Source organism: Nerophis ophidion, linkage group LG25 (genome assembly GCF_033978795.1).
Source record: "Nerophis ophidion isolate RoL-2023_Sa linkage group LG25, RoL_Noph_v1.0, whole genome shotgun sequence".
Classification (NCBI taxonomy): Eukaryota; Metazoa; Chordata; class Actinopteri; order Syngnathiformes; family Syngnathidae; genus Nerophis; species Nerophis ophidion.
In genome coordinates, this window is record NC_084635.1 from 25244066 (window position 1) to 25262356 (window position 18291).

Consider the following 18291-nt stretch of genomic DNA (forward strand, 5'->3'; position numbering starts at 1 on the left):
ATGCCCGAGCATGCTCTTTCTTACGCTTTGGTTTATGAGGTTGTTTCCAAGTTACTGTGGAGAAAATAATAAAATTGTTTGAAATATTAAGCATGTGTGATTATTGCTTATTTAAACTTGACAATCGTGTTACAAAGTTTCTACCTTAGACCAAAACCACACTATTGTTGTGTGTAAGCTAGGTTTTTTTGGCCTGTTTTACAAATAGAGACACTGACATGAATGACTTCGATTTGTAATTTGTTGATCAAGATTATATTAACAATAAAACAAAGGATAAAGATTTTGTGCAAAAAATAATAAATAAGAAAAAACAGTTCAATATACATCCATCCATCCATTTTCTACCGCTTATCCCTTTCGGGGTCGCGGGGCGCGCTGGAGCCTATCTCAGCTACAATCGGGTGGAAGGCGGGGTACACCCTGGACAAGTCGCCACCTCATCTTAGGGCCAACGCAGATAGACAGAGGAAGTCGGAGTACCCGGAGGGAAGCCACACAGTCACGGGGAGAACATACAAACTCCACACAGAAAGATCCCGAGCGCAAGATCGAACCCAGGACCTTCGTATTGTGAGGCAGACGCACTAACCCCCCCTCCACCATGCTGCCCTGTATACATACAATGGCGTGTAAATAACTCAACAAAAACATTTAAGTATTTTTTTATTATAGTTGTCCCTTGTTTATGGGGTTTAATTGGCACCGGACATGACCGCAAAGAACTCATTTCCACAAAGTAGGATTATTATCAATCAATTGTATATTTTAGTGAAAGCATAAAATATATGTTTATGAGCTCCTAAATATATTTATAAAACATTATTGGAGCCTTTTAAACATGAAATAGGTTTTATTTACCTGACAAGACGTCTATATTTTTAAAACATCATTGGAGCCTTTTAAACATGAAATAGGTTTTATTTACCTGACAGCACGTCTGGCTCATTAACAGGTATGCGGGACTAAAGGTGGTGGTCAAGCGAGTGTCTGTTGTCACGGTGTTCTCGGCGGCACTTTGCCTTTCTCAAAGAAAAATTCCGGATGCATGCATTGTTTTAGGCTGTTGGAACCGTTCAAATTGCGAAAAGGATACACGTTTCTTCAGAGTTCCTCAAGACGTAATCAAGAAGGGCGAAAGAGCTTCGGACAAGGGAGTAGGTTTGATTTTGAGATTGGTGGGGACACAAAAGTGCTCCAAGGCCGCACTCTGAAAGTTAACTTTTTTTTTTTTTTTTTTTAACATTAGCAATCATAATTTCACGTCATGCAGATGTTATAAGGTAAAGTAACTAAAATGAAAGCAAAGGAGACAACTTGGAAGAGTTCTCATTTTTACTCTGTAGTGCAACTGTGCATCATACTGTCAATGAACATAGCCTACTGTCCATCAACAAAATCAGAAATACATTCATGCAATACAACACTGTAAATAAACATAAATGAACTGTAATAATCTTTTCCCCAACTTGTGTTTAAATCACTCACATTTTTCCCTTCATCTACTTCTTTCTATCGCTGCTTTTGAAATGTAAATATGTTACATGAAACTAAAAAAAAATAAAAAAATAAAACGGAAAGGTGAAATCCGGCGATCTGATTGGCTGTCAACCGTGGTTTAAATATTGAGCACGGCTACTATTCTAAAGCCTTATCACAGCGTAGGCTATCACTCCGCCTCAGGTACGTATGACTGCTATGAATGGAAGTTGTTGTCATGTATCCATGACAACGGACTGTTGCAGTCCGTAGAAAGAGACAGCTGACTTTTTTACGATGTTAAAAAACGGACTAAAGTAGTTGAATTCACATGTTTAAGGTTAACTTTCACCTACGGGGAGGGTTAACAATGGTAAAGGGGACTGAGCATTGACTTTCACCTGGAAAAAAAGCGGAGGAAAAGTCGAGATGCAGTGCTAATTTGGAGCTAAGGTCTGGATAGGTGGGACTGTTTTTTCCACAGTGAGGAGTGACAGCGGGGAGAGCCAATCACACGTAAGTTAGCTTGAAAGCGGTAACCAATCAGGGAGGGATATTTAGGTTAGAGGCGGGACTTCTGGCAGAGACCGACATTTAACCCTTTCTGTGCCATAATCATTGACTAAACATTAAGGGCAGCGGTTGTATTGAAAGTGACTACACAGTTGCGGCTGGATATTGGTAGGGACGTGTCCCTAGCGTCCCTACCCAATTCTACGCCCTTGGCTTAGGACGACGAGAACTACACACATTTGTAGTGATCACTTTTTTAAAGGTTTATTTGATATATATTTAACGTTTACCATTTCCCATTTAAGTATTATCCTGATATTATTTCTGCTTTATCTTGTTCCTAAAACGCATTTTTGCAACCAATTTTCTGTAAACCACCAACTCAGCTAGTCTGAAAATAAAAAAGCGAATATGAGCTAAACCTACAAGATTTAAGCTTTTATCAAAAGTAACAATCATAAATGAAGCTTACAGCACATACTGTACATATCGTCGAGATATATAGGTATATTTTGAAAAAGGAAAAATATGGAAAAACCACACATACTCGTAACAAGGCATGCATCAATAACAACAACAAGGGAGCACGGCCGAAACTTGCAGTTACAGTGAGCTGTAATGATTTATCTAGGGCTGCAACTAACAACTAATTTGATAATCGATTAATCCGTCTATTATTACTTCGATTAATTGATGGATAATCGGATAAAAGAGACAAACTACATTTCTATCCTTTCCAGTATTTTATTGGGGGAAAAAGAACGCATACTAGCACCAGGTTCTTCCAACTTGCCAAATAAAATAAGGCAAATGTTACAAAAATGTTTTTTTTTTTTTTTTATAAAGTGTACCATTGTCCTGCACAATAGCAATAATTTTGCTCGGGGGAATTTCAAACTTGGCTACTACTTATTACAACCACTCTGCAATGTTTGATGCGAAATGTCTTTCCTCTAGTGGCATGATCGTAAGGCAGATTGACTTCATGTTGCATTCTTCTCCAATGTAACGGCATGTATTGCCAAGGTAAGCTTGCTGCGATGAGGTGGCGACTTTTCCAGGGTGTACCCCGCCTTCCGCCCGATCGTATATGAGATAGGTACCAGCGCCCCCCGCGATCCCAAAGGGAATAAGCGGTAGAAAATGGATGGATAGATGGGCTACACCTGTCCACAAATCAGGAGTGAGAGCAAATTACTCTGGGTGGCTTTTATGTCAGTCTACACTGCTTGCAATGTCTGCTCGTACATCCTCTCCATCAGTTTGGTCAAATGGGTACTCGAGGAAAGAGTGTAACTAGGGTTGAGGACATGAATCATTTGTCTAAAACCTTCATCCTCCACCATTTATAGTGGCCTCATGTCAGTTAGCAACATATTCAGGATAGCATCAGTCGATGCAGCCCCCTGCTGTGGTGTGCACACCTTCCTTTGTACCAAGTCACTAATGCTGGCTTGGTTCTTTCTGAAATGAGACAAACCATATAATGAATGTACATAGTAGCATCATTTACATGTAAACTTAATACACACCTAGTTGATTTAATTAATAATTTCTGACGTAAAAGACAAATACGCCACCACATTAAAAAAAACAGCTAAATTAAATAAATGGACATTGGGGTTGCAGCATACAACAATAATAACACAGAAATGTAACTCATCAGATCAGAACTGGGTCAGATATTGTACACATTTCTGTTGTGAATAATAAAGGATTCATTTTAGGCTGCCTCTGAATGAAATATTCCAGCACCTTCATAACGTTTAGTTATACTAAAGCGTCACTCAAGTCCAAATAGATTTATATAGATTTTTTGGGCCCGGCTACATTGATCCATTATGAAACCAACCTGAGATATTTCTGTCCGTTATGTTCATTTCCAAATTGGTAACCGTGCGTTTTCTCTCTCAAATCTGCCGCAGACACATTATCAGCCCCGCACTGCAAGAAAGGGATAACGTTAACTTTACTCAGAAAAAAGAGCTGCCGTGCTGAACTCGAATACCTGTTGTGACTCATTACAACACAGAAAATAAGCCATTTCCATATGAGTTAGGAAATTGTGTTCCTAACACTTTGAAACGTAATACAGAACAGTTGCTGCAGCGCTGCCTTAAAAAAAATCTCCTCGTTAACAAAAGATTAAAAACACACAAAGACGGACACAACAGATATATTTATCCGGACTCGGGATTTAAAGTTACGTACCGTGAGTTCTACCCTTCATCCATGGTTCCAACATGTCTGCTCTTCAGATGCTCCCGAAGCAATGTTGTCCTTCCGTGCCACGCGACGTCCATGCTGCACGTTTTGCAGGAAACTGTCTTCTTTGAAGTCTTTAAAGTAAAGTGTTCCGACACTTTGGACGACTTAGGTTGTACACTTTTCTCCATTGAAGCAAGATGGCGCTGCTGTAGTGGCTGCTGTAGGCAGGAGCTCTGTGCTCTTGTGTCATCCTTTTGTGTTTCCCTCTTGTTTTCATGTCTTATTATATTTTTTTGCCTTTTGGTCCGGGACCCTTTGGGACTGTGTGACAAGGGGTGCCACTTTCGTGACCTCTGTGGTGCTTTTTTTTTGTGGACTTCTGGATCTGCCTCCCGGGAGCCTTTTGGCCATGGAGACCAGCTGCTGGGTGTCTGCCACACCGGAGTCGGTTTGGAGGGACTGGCGGAGATGCGGATGAGGGGACAGGACTGCAGAGTTTGGAGAGATTGGAGGAGATGCGGATGAGGGACTGGAGGAGGTGCGGATGAGGGGACAGGGCTGCGGAGCTAGCACTGAGCGCTGGGACGGAGAGGCTTCGCGGTGTCTTGGCTGGGTGAGCAGGTGTCGGACACCTCAGTCACCTTGGACGTATCCTCGCTCATCCATGCGGACTGGACACAGGCCGAAAATGGAGTCGGCTGTCTTGGTTGCTTTGTTGGGTCTGCTCCTGTCTCTGGCCATGCTCCCTCTTTTACCCCAGCGGACGATGGCGTGGAACACCCTAGAGGCCACCACAGTGGATATGTTTCTTTTACTTTTTATTCATAGCTAGTATGTAGAAGTGTCTGGTTGTATCTGCTGCTTTAATGTCTTTAATGTCCTCTGTGTTATTTGATGTTTGATGTTTCCCTCTTACACACATGGAAGAGGGATGTGTACCATGGCTATGAGTTGTCGTTTTTCCCTTGGCCTCAGTCTGCACCTCCTCTCCAGGGCCCAGGCTAAGACCGATTATTTTTATTTGGTTTTAATCTTCTATTCCCCTCCTTGTTTACCTGTATCTAATCTTTTTTGTAAGGGGCGCTGGAAGCCGGCAGACCCGTCAGCGATCCTGTTATGTCTCCCTGTAATGTTTGTCTAAACTTGAATGGGATTGTGCTGAAAATTTTAATTTTCCTGAAGGAACTCTCCTGACGGAATAAATAAAGTACTATCTAATCTAATCTAAGAGGTTTCTCCGCTGAACTATCGCTACTGCTTTCCTCCGCCATTTTTCGAATGTTTCCAGGCAAAGGAGACTGCGTGGTCACGTGAGCTGTAAATGGCACATCATTGGCTGGCTTACTGCCACCTCATGAGACTTAGCCGCAGCGCATGGGCATAGCATAGATCCGAACGAAACGATGAGTAAATTTAAATGGCAACTATTTTTAGAATCAATTGTAATCGATTGTTGTTGCACCCCTATATTTATCAATCTTCTTTTACAACCAGCCTGGTCTTCAGTGGTCTCTGTGATTATTTTTATACAAATCCCGTTTCCATATGAGTTAGGAAATTGTGTTGGATGTAAATATAAACGGAATACAATGATTTGCAAATCATTTTCAACCAATATTCAGTTGAATATGCTACAAGACAACATATCAATCAATACATCAATGTTTACTTATATAGCCCTAAATCACTAGTGTCTCAAAGGGCTTCAACAAACCACTACGACATCCTCGGTAGGCCCACATAAGGGCAAGGAAAACTCACACCCAGTGGGACATCGGTGACAATAATGACCCAGTGGGACGTCGGTGACAATGATGACTATGAGAACCTTGGAGAGGAAGAAAGCAATGGATGTCGAGCAGGTCTAACATGATACTGTGAAAGTTCAATCTATAATGGATCCAACACAGTCGCGAGAGTCCAGTCCAAAGCGGATCCAACACAGCAGCGAGAGTCCCGTTCACAGCGGAGCCAGCAGGAAACCATCCCAAGCGGAGGCGGATCAGCTATTTGATGTTCAAACTGATAAACTTTTTTTTTTTTTTGCAAATAATCATTAACTTTAGAATTTGATGCCAGGAACACGTGACAAAGAAGTTGGGAAAGGTAGCAATAAATACTGATAAAGTTGAGGAATGCTCATCAAACACTTATATCGAACATCCCACAGGTGTGCAGGCTAATTGGGAACAGGTGGGTGCCATGATTGGGTATAAAAGCAGCTTACATGCAATGCTAAGTAATTCACAAACAAGGATGGGGTGAGGGTCACCAAATTGTAAGCAAATTGTAGAATAGTTTTAGAACAATAGCTCAACGAGCTATTGCAAGGAATTTAGGGATTTTACCATCTACGGTCTGTAAAATCATCAAAAGGTTCATAGAATCTGGAGAAATCACTGCACATAAGCGATGATATTACAGACTTTTGATCCCTCAGGCGGTACTGCATCAAAAACCGACATCAGTGTGTAAAGGATATCACCACATTGGGCTCAGGATCACTTCATAAAACCACTGTCAGTAACTACAGTTGGTCGCTACATCTGTAAGTGGAAGTTAAAACTCTACAATGCAAAGCCAAACCCATTCATCAACCATATCCTGAAACGCCGCCGGCCCGAGCTCATCTAGGATGGACTGATGCAAAGTGGAAAGGTGTTCTGTGGAAAGGTGTTCTGTGGTCTTCCTGACCCCGCGCTTCAACTCCGCCCACCTCAACAGACGCACGGAGAGGGGGGGGGTTTGGTGCTAGCAGGGGGTATAATATAGTCAGGAAGAGTCATGGGTGCAAATGATTCTGGGTATTTGTTGTGTTGCATTTATGTTGTGTTACTGTGAGGATCTTCTCCCGAAATGTGTTTGTCATTCTTGTTTGGTGTGGATTCACAGTGTGGCGCATATTAGTAAGAGTTAAACTTGCTTATATCACAACCTTTAGAGTACTCTGTATCACCCAGTATGCCTTTCAATCTTGTACGTGTATCTGCAGAAGCCTCATACAACATGTTGCTGGATTGGCAAGCAGATTGTACATGTTATAGAAGGTTTCAAAGGCAATGGCTTCATAGCACGCCCTTATTCTTGTTGTCTGGGTGACCATCAGCAGATATTCGCGAGAATGGTTGCGGCTCCCATTGTCTTCTTTAATTTGTGAAACGGGTAAAAATGGCTCTTTGAGTGGCAAAGGTTGCCGACCCATGGAGTAGGAGAACCATCAGCAGAACCTGACGAGCGAAAACGACCGAGAGCGAGCCAAAGACAGCGACGAAGACACGGCCGACTGGAAGTGAGCGAGGAGTGAGCAGGAGAGGAGCAGCTGAAAAGCGATCCAACCAAAAGACAAAGGTTGTGTTATTGAAAATTAAACAAGAGTCAAACCTGCAGAGCAATGTCCTTCCTTGATGGTCCATGGAACCCGCACGACGGCAGGAGCCCGTCACATTAGGCGCCCAACGCGGAGGGACAATCGGAGGTGAGGAAGGACAAGTTCTTCTGGGCGCTTGTGGGCGCGTTCACCGAGCTGGCGGCAAGCAGCCGTCAAAATTGCCAGCTCATGAAGGCGCTGGTGGACAACATGGGGGGAGGAAGAAGTCAAAGAGGACGCCAGTGAAATCTTGGCTGAAACGTCACACGTGGAAGGCAGGGCTGGTGAGGCTGCAGTGGCATCTGCAGACCAGCAAGGCGAGCTGTCGACTAAAGAGAGAGAGGACGAGCTCGCCTTGGTGAAAGAAAAATAAGTTTATGTTGAAGAAGAAGAAGAAGAAGTTTATGTTGAAGAAGAAGTTTATGTTGAAGAAGAAAAAGAAGGAGAAAAAGAAAATTAAGTTTTTGTTGAAGAAGTTTATGTTGAAGAAGAAGAATAAGTTTATGTTGAAGAAGAAGAATAAGTTTATGTTGAAGAAGAAGAAAAAAAAGTTTATGTTGAAGAAGAGGAAGAAGAAGTTTATGTTGAAGAAGAAGTTGAAGAAGAAGATGATCATGATGATGATGATGAAAAAGACAAAGAAAAGGGTAAGAAAAAGGCAAAGAAATGGTTGTGGCTGACTCGCCAACTGAAGAGGACCACACAACGCCAGCAGAGTGCGAGGATGCCCCTTCACCACCAGAGGACAAAGACGAAAGGAAGGAAGAAAATAAAGAGAAGACAGATGGCAGTCTTCACTTTCCGCCCCTTCAAAAAAGGGAAGGGGGAGTTGGCTTAGCCGGTTTGAGTTCCGGCTTGCGTCTGGCGATGGAGGTATGTGGGGAGGCGCGGCCGACGAGCCTACGGCGGGGCAGAGCACCCTGCAGCCCTGCCCAAGATGGCGGCAAGGAGGCGGAGAATGCGGATGAGCGGAGAGGCGGGGCGTGCCGGGAGCGACGCCGCCGCAATCAAATTCAGGTGCGTAGATCGCGCACGGGCACACAATTGACATTTCTTCTCTGGCTGTATAAAAGGGGAGACGGAAGAGGGATCATAGCAGAAGGAGTAGGAGAACCAGCAGCAAAACCTGATGAGCGGAAACGACAGAGAGCGAGCCGAAGACAGCGACGAAGACGCGGCCGACTGAAAGCGAGCGAGGAGCGAGCAGGAGAGGAGCAGCTGAAAAGCGATCCGACCAAAAGACAAAGCTTGTGTTATTGAAAAATAAACAAGAGTCAAACCTGCAAAGCAATGTCCTTCTTTGATGGTCCATGGAACCTGCACAACGACGGCAGGAGTCCGTCACAGCTATATATTCTTAGATTATTACTAGCTCGCTCACTAGTTGGTTTTTAGCCTTGATTTTAGCAACAAATAACATTTGAGGTTGGTTATCAGATTGTATTTTGGAGTCACGTATGCTTGTCAGTGAAATAAAATCAAATAAAAAATTTTGATTTGCCTTCTTGCCTTTAAAAACATCTCTGAATAAATGAACATTGTGACAACCAGGGTTTCATTGTCACAATGTGTGAGACTGTCTTTGATAGTTAATCAACTTAACACCACCACGATTGCAAGGGATGCGCTGCAGCCCCGAAAATGTAAAAAAACACAATAGGTGGCCAAATTTGTACTTTTGTGTTCACATTTTATTGACTAAATATTTGATAGATCTTTTGTTCAGAATCAGCTACTTTCGCAGCAGCTGACTTGACTCTCATCTCATTCATTCATGTAGCTCCACACTTGATTATCTATTGCAGACCTGGGCAAAGTAAGGTCAGGGGGCCACATGTGGCCCGTTAAGCTTTTCAATCTGGCCCGCCGGACATTCCAAATAATTTTTTTAGATCGTTAAAATGGAAAGTGTAGCTGCCATTATGATGTGCAGTCATGTTTCCCAATGACCGTAAGTCTTGAACTTTACTAAGTTTTTAAAAGCTTGAAATGTGAAGTGAAGTGAATTATATATATACCACGCTTTTTTCCTCAAGTGACTCAAAGCGCTTTACATAGTGAAACCCAATATCTAGGTTACAAATAAACCAGTGTGGGTGGCACTTGCAGCAGGTGGGTAAAGTGTCTTGCCCAAGGACACAACGACATTGACTTGGATGGCGGAAGCGGGGATCGAACCTGCAACCCTCAAGTTGCTGACATGGCCGCTCTACCAACCCAGCTATACCTTCCCAATCTGCACTTTTGTATGATATTTTAATGACTAGTGTTGTCCTGATACCAATATTATTTAGATACTTTTCGATACTTTTCTAATTAAAGGGGACCAGAAAAAATTGCATTGTTGGCTTTATTTTAACAAAAAATCTTATGGTATGGCGGAACAGTACTTTTCAGAGACGGTATGGTACCAAATATGATGCACTAGTATCGCGGTACTAATGATACCCGTATACCGTACAACCTTACGAGTTACTATGGTAATCTACGTCACAGCAGATCAGACGAGGAACCAACCAGTGTGGGTGGGGAGCGTTTCCACAGAGTGTTTCCAGAGCAGCCAGCCTGAAATGCGGGTGTCAGGGACAGACGCGGAAGGAGTGAAGTGAAGTGAATTATATTTACCGTATTTTTCGGATTATAAATCGCTCCTGGGTATACGTTTGCACCGGCCGAAAATGCATAATAAAGAAGGAAAAAAACATCTGTACGTCGCACTGGAGTATAAGTCGCATTTTTGGGGGAAAATTATTTGATAAAATCCAACACCAAGAATAGACATTTGAAAGGCAATTTAAAATAAATAAAGAATAGTGAACAACAGGCTGAATAAATGTACGTTATATGACGCATAAATAACCAACTGAGAACCTACCTGGTATGTTAACGTAACATATTATGGTATGAGTCATTCAAATAACTATAACATATAGAACATGCTATACGTTTACCAAACAATCTGTCACTCTTAATCGCTAAATCCGATGAAATCTTCTTCCTCGATGTCGCTTCTAAACAACTCTGCCAACTCCAAAGATATGCGCCGCTTCCTCTTGTCGTTTTCTGCTGGATATTTCACTACGTCCAGCTTGTAATCTGCAGTACATGATTTCCTTTTCGGTGCCATTTTTGTTCAGCCCTTCTCAGTTTTATAAATTACCGCCAATGATGAAATTATCCATTTTAATAGCTACGGCAGTAGCATTTAGCATATAGCAGTTAGCATTCCATGACCCACATTGCACTTCGGCCATGACCCTCCCCCGCCAAACTCTTATTGGTTGACGTGTATGTGACGATTGCTGACGTGTGTGACGATTCCTGACATTTTCTTCGTCTCTTCCGCGAATTAGATAAATAATAGTTGATATTGTGTAATCTGCAGTACATGATTTCCTTTTCGGTGCCATTTTTTTTCAGCCCTTCTCAGTTTTTATAAATTACCGCCAACGATGAAATCATCCATTTTATTAGCTACGGCAGTAGCATATAGCATAGAGCTGTTAGCATTCCATGACCCACATTGCACTTCTGCCATGAGCCTCCCCTGCCGAAGTCTTATTGGTTGACGTGTGTGTGACGATTGCTGACAATTTCTTCGTCTCTTCCGCGAATAAGATAAATAATATTATTTGGTATTTTATGGTAATGTGTTAATAATTTCACACATAAGTCGCTCGGGAGTATATGTCGCACCCCCCAAACTATGAAAAAAACTGTGACTTTACATTGTAAAACCCAATATCTAAGGTACATTTTTTTTTTTAAACCAGTGTGGGTGGCACTGGGAGCAGGCGGGAAAAGTATCTTGCCCAAGGACACAACGGCAGTGACTAGGATGGCGGAAGCAGGGATCGAACCTGTAACCTTGAAGTTGTTTGCACAGCCGCTCTGCCAATCTTGGTATACCGACATTTTTACAAGAAAGTGCTAAAGCTTAGTGATATATCAGATATATCAGATTGCAGGAGGGTTAATGTTTTACCCTTTGCGTTCATATTTCGCTGTTTGTTGCATGTTTGTTGCATTTGGCTTGATTATAAAATATGTTAATTGAGAGAGGGGGGTAATGTTCATATGTTCTCAATATTCAGGGTTTTATATTTCATGGAAAACATTTAAATTCCATTCCGGTTTTAAGGCGGTCTGTCATAACTTTTTTAGCATTCAATTAGACTTTATTGTTAGGTTTTGTATTAGTGTTCCTAAAAATAGATACACCGGCCCCCAGACACATTTATTTCTCTAAATTTGGCCCCCGAGTCAAATCAGGCCTGATATATTGACTTTAATGGAGAAGCACAGAGTGGGTTGTTCCACTCCAACCAAACTAGATAGTCATTGGATAAATTATTGGTTTTGTCCCACCCATCAGATGCTCAGCGTCTCTGGAAGTGTATGGAAAGTGGGCTTTGCCACGGCTGGCCTGGAGGCAGAGATTTCAAAATGATTTTTAAGAAGGTCTGAAAAAATAAACTACACCAGTGCTTCTCAAACTGTGGTACGGGCTCCATCTGTCTAATCATTCATTTAGACGGGGCTGCGGAGCTAGGACTGAGCGCCGGGACGGACAGGCTTCACAGTGTCTTGGCTGAATGAGCAGGTATCGGACACCTCGGTCTCCTTACACCAGACTTGGGCATTCTGCGGCCCGCGGGCCACATCCGGCCCTTTGTGCGTCCCTGTCCGGCCCGCATGAGGCCAATCATAGATACTTTTTAAAATGTATTTTGTAATTTATGTCGAGTGGGCAATACTACGGTGCTGCTTTTGTTTTGAAAAAGTGTTATTTGTATTACTTCCGTGTGGACGTATGCTCGTGCGTGATTGTGAGTGGATGTGAACAGCGGCAATCACAAATTACAAAATATGCTGCTTTTATTTTGAAAAGTGTTATTTATGTAACCTGTGAGTGAAGGTGCAAAGTGACAAGTGATGCCCGGTTACCACCGAGATGTCAGCTCAACAAGACATGGACTGCCAAGTATTTCTTTACAGAGATGAAAGGTAAAGCTGTGTGCTTAATTTGTGATACACAGGTTGCTGTGTTTAAAGAATATAATTTGAATTGCCACTACACGACGAAGCACAGGGAAAAATACCGGAATCTGTCTGATGAAGAACGCGCAAGGGAGGCTGATGCGTTGATGGTAAAACTGCAAACCCAACAAGGACTTTTTGTCAAATTTCACACCCCCAGAGATGCAGCCGTCAGGACAAGTTTCGTCATTTCTCACAAAATCGCCAGAAAAAGTAAGGTGTTTTCTGACGGAGAGTTTATTAAGGAGTGCTTAATGGACTCTGGCCGGAGAAGAGGGACGCATTTGATAACGTGTCACTCTCCCGACGCACTGTAACGAGGCAGGTTGAGACCATCGTTGGAAACTTGGAGCTTCAGCTGAAGAACAGAACGGCCGAATTTGACTGTTTTTCGCTGGCTTTGGGTGAGAGCTGCGATGTACGTTACACCGCCCAACTGCTCATCTTCTTACGTGGGATAAGAGCAGACTTTCAAATCACGGAGGAGCTGGCAGCCATGCAGTCAATTAAAAGGAACAACCACAGGTAATGACGTGTTCACAGATGTAAATGCGTGTTTGGACATGTTAGGACTGGAATGGGACAAGCTGGCTGTGACAACAGATGATTGTCCAAATCTGATGGGAAAAAATGTTGGACTTTTAAGGAGGATGCAGGATAAAGTGATATAAATTGACATTTTTGCATTGTATTCTACATCAGGAAGTGTTGTGTAAGACAGTGATAAAAATAAAACCATCAAAAGCAATCTGCATTTGTATAAAGTTAAGTTAAGTTAAGTTAAATGAAATTATTATTATTATTATTATCATTTATCTTACAGTATTTCAAAAATAATTTGAGCAAAATGTAATTGAAATATTGTTGGTGTGGCCCTCCAGCAGTGCTCGGGTCGCTCATGCAGCCCCTGGTAAAAATTATTTGCCCACCCCTGCCTTAGACGCATCCTCGCTCATCCGTGCGGACTGGACACTGGCCGAGTTAGTGGGCGGCCGAGAGTGGAGTCGGCTCTCTTGGTTGCTTTGTTGGGTCTGCTCCTGTCTTTGGCCAAGCTACCTCCACCCCAGCAGACGATGGCGTGGAACACCGCAGAGGACACCACAGTGTATTTGTTTCTTTTACTTTTTATTCATAACTGTATGTAGAAGTGGCTGGTAGCATCACCTCTGCTCTTTTAATATCTTAATGTCCTTTATCTTCTTTGATGTTTCCCTTTTAGACAGAGTGATGTGTGCTATGGCTATGAATTATTTTTTCCCTTGGCCTCAGTTTTGACCCCTTCTCTGGGGGACCAGGCTTGGACCGATTCCCCCCTCATACCCCATTGTCTACCTGTAACTCACCTTTTTTCCAAGGGGCGCCGGAAGTTGGCAGACTCGTCAGCAATCCTTTTCTGTCTCCCTGTAATGTTTGTCCGATCTTGAATTGTGCTGAATATTCTAATTTCCGCTCGGGGGATTAATAAAGTATTTCTGATTTCTGATTCCTGATTTCTGATCTAGTCATTTGCCGACGAATCACTTGATTACATTTTTAAATGCAGTGTTATTGTTCAAACTGTGTTTACTGGTACAGTGGCCAAAAATATTTAATATACTTGTTAAATAATATGCCTGCCTGGTTTTTAATGAGTATTTAGGCCTACTACGCTACAACATTATGTTGGCACTTGGAAAACAAGTTTTTTTTATTTGGTTGAAAAAAACTAAAAAGTCAGTCATCTTGACTAAGCAGCAGAATGGTTGGAACTAACTCGAGTGGTTGTAATTCACAATTAAAACAGAGTGAAGAAGTAGCAGAAGAGGAGGCAGGCAAATTTAGCGATGGACATTTCCAGTGTGTGCGCAATAACAGTCATGGATTTATGACAGCACTAGTATACATGTTGAAGTGTACTAATGGAGGTATTTGATTTGAGACACAGGCTCAGCTAATGCCTAGAAGCCATCAACCATGCCACATGTTACTTGACTAGTGGCACCCCTAGTGGTAGAAACGTATAGCTGCAATACCTACAGCATAGATCAGGCCAGGGCAATTATTTTGAGTCGGGGCCAAATTTGGAGAAAAAATGTGTCTGGGGAACGGTATATCTATTTTCAGGAAAACTAATACAAAAGTATATCTATTTTTAGGAAAACTAATACAAAACCTAACAATAATGTCTGATTGAATGCTGAAAACTTTATGACGGACCGCCTTAAAAAAAGGAATGCAATTTTATATTTTTATACTGAATGGGACACCCAGAATGTACTAACCGCGTTTCCATATAAGTTGGGAAATTGTGTTAGATGTAAATATAAACGGAATACAATGATTTGCATATCATTTTCAACCCATATTCAGTTGAATATGCTGCAAAGACAACATATTTTGATGTTAAAACCGATAAACATTTTTTTTTGTGCAAATAATCATTAACTTTAGAATTTGACGCCAGCAACACGTGACAATGAAGTTGGGAAAGGTGGCAATAAATACTGATAAAGTTGAGGAATGCTTATTAAACACTTATTTGGAACATCCCACAGGTTTGCAGGCTAATTGGGAACAGGTGGGTGCCATGATTGGGTATAAAAGCAGCTTCCATGAAATGCTAAGTAATTCACAAACAAGGATGGGGCGAGGGTCACCAATTTGTATGCAAATTGTCGAACAGTTTTAGAACAACATTTCTCAATGAGTTATTGCAAGGAATTTAGGGGTTTTACCATATCCATCCATCCATCCATTTTCTACCGCTTATTCCCTTTCGGGGTCGCGGGGGGCGCTGGGGCCTATCTCAGCTACAATCGGGCGGAAGGCAGGGTACACCTTGGACAAGTCGCCACCTCATCGCAGGGCCAACACAGATAGACAGACAACATTCACACTCACATTCACACACTAGGGCCAATTTAGTGTTGCCAATCAACCTATCCCCAGGTGCATGTCTTTGGAGGTGGGAGGAAGCCGGAGTACCCGGAGGGAACCCACGCATTCACGGGGAGAACATGCAAACTCCGCACAGAAAGATCCCGAGCCTGGATTTGAACCCAGGACTGCAGGAACTTCGTATTGGGAGGCAGACGCACTAACCCCTCTCCCACCGTGAAGCCCAGGATTTTACCATATATGGGCCGTAAAATCATCAAAAGGTTCAGAGAATCTGGAGAAATCACTGCACGTAAGCAATGATATTACTGACTTTTGATCCCTCAGGCGGTACTGCATCAAAAACCAACATCAGTGTGTAAAGGATATCACCACATGGGCTCAGGAACACTTCATAAAACCACTGTCAGTAACTACAGCTACATCTGTAAGTGCAAGTTAAAACTCTACTATGCAAAGCCAAACCCATTTATCAACAATATCCTGAAACGCAGCCGGCTTGGCTGGGCCCAAGCTCATCTAAGATGGACTGATGCAAAGTGGAAAAGTCTTCTGTGGTCTGACTAGTCCACATTTCAAATTATATTTGGAAACAGAGGACGTGGTGTCCTCTAGAACAAAGAGGAAAATAACCATTCGGATTGTTATAGGCGCAAAGTTCAAAAGCCAGCATATATGATGGTATGGGGGTGTAATAGTGCCCAAGGCATGGAGAACTTACACATCTGTGAAGGCACCATTAATGCTGAATGGTCCACACAGGTTTTGGAGCAACAAAAGTTGTCATCCAAGAAACGTTATCATTGACGACCCTGCTTATTGCGCAAGAAAATTGTTACAACAGCGTGGCTTTGTAAAAAAAGAGTGCAAGTACTTTCCTGGCCCGCCTGCAGTCCGTACCTGTCTCCCATTGAAAACGTGTGGCGCATTATGAAGCGTAAAATACGACAGCGGAGACCCCGGACTGTTGACGACTGAAGCTCTACATAAAACAAGAATGGGAAAGAATTCCACTTTCAAAGCTTCAACAATTAGTTTCCTCAGTTCCCAAACGTTTAATGAGTGTTGTTAAAAGAAAAGGTGATGTGACACAGCGGTGAACATGCCCTTTCCCAACTACTTTGGCACGTGTTGCAGCCATTAAATTCTAAGGTAATTATTATTTGCAAAAAAAAACAAAGTTTATGAGTTTGAACATCAAATATCTTGTCTTTGTAGTGCATTTAACTGAATATGGGTTGAAAAGCATTTGCAAATCATTGTATTCCGTTTATATTTACATCCAACACAATTTCCCAACTCATATGGAAACGGGGTTTGTACATCTACAGTTAAAATGTTCGTTTTGATTAAAACTTTTATTTGTAGATTGCACAGTTCAGTACATATTCCATACAATTGACCACTAAATGGTAACACCCGAATAAGTTTTTCAACTTGTTTAATCAATTCATGGTACAAATATATACTGTCAGCAAAATACAGTCATACATAACTGTATTTTAATTGACATGACTTGAACGTTGAAAATGAGAGAAGAAACAATTTCCTCTTATTTCAACCTACAGTGTTGGTTGCGCTTTATTTAAATAAAATGTTAATCTATCGGCCATTAACTGTTTACCTCTTTTTTTTTTTAATATAATTGCTGTATAACTCCACCTGCCGTGTTCAATTTCCAGTATTTATTTCTTTGACACACTGGTTGAAATATTGTTGCTAAAGTGACTGAATCAATCTCAACTCACTGAATGGCATTGTTCTAAAAAAAAAAATATCGTACTTGAATTGTATCGGCAACCACAAATTCGCAATCGAATCGGTACGCCTCTACTTCTTCTTCATTTTATGGCGGGTCGCAACCAACGTTCTAGGTGCAAACCGCCACCTACTGTACTGGAGTGTGTATTCTCAGGGTGAGTACTTAGGTCACAGACTATGTTTGTGTGTACATATCAAAAATATATTTACATGAAAGCACACATAACAAAAGGGAAGATAAAAATAAATAATAATAATACAAATTAGAAAACAAAAAACCTATACTTTAAGTATTAAACCTGATTCCTTTAGAGCAGGCCTGGGCAATTATTTTGACTCGGTGGCCAAAATTAGAGAAAAAAATGTGTCATGGGGCCGGTATATCTGATTTATTTTAGGAAAACTAATACAAAGCCTCCCAATAATGTCTGATTGAATGCTAAAAACTTTATGACACACCACCTTAAAAAACGGAATGGATTTTTTTTATTTTTCCCTGAATGAGACACCCAGAATGTACAGAATGTGGCATTTACAATATTATCTATGAACGATAAAACACTGAACATTGACATCATAGGGTCTTCTAAAGATCCCAAAAACTCGTTTTAAAACATGTGTAGATCTGGCATTCCAGGTTATAGGTCCCAGATTTTGGAACAATTTGCTGCAGTCCCTCTGTGATATTGACTGAGTTGAAACTTTCATTTGAAAACTTCTCTTTTTAGTAAAGCTTTTAGATAATGCACCTTTTAACTATCATTTTTAATCCACTTTGTATCCTTTTTATGATGTTTCCCGTTGTTTCAAATGTAATTGTTGTTTTACTTTACCTGAAAAGTGCTTTATAAATAACTTATACCTACTTACTAAAACAAATCCCTGCTGTGATGTAGATTACCATACTAACTAATTAGATTACCATAGTAACTAATTGGTAATTAGATAGCCATAGTGACTAGTACATCATGCACAAGCGTAGATTCCAACTAGGGCTGGGCGATATATCGATATATGCGATATATCGCGGATTTGTCTCTGTGTGA

General features: G+C 41.6%; 1 long non-coding RNA gene across 1 annotated transcript; it reads right to left on the reverse strand.

Annotated features, from left to right (window-relative positions):
* Positions 1-738: 738 nt before the first annotated feature.
* LOC133542929 (uncharacterized) lies at positions 739-4683 on the reverse strand. The gene is made up of 3 exons (XR_009804249.1): positions 4204-4683; positions 3845-3936; positions 739-3456 (listed from the first exon to the last, which is right to left on the reverse strand). It is a non-coding gene; the product is annotated as an uncharacterized LOC133542929 (long non-coding RNA).
* Positions 4684-18291: the final 13608 nt, after the last annotated feature.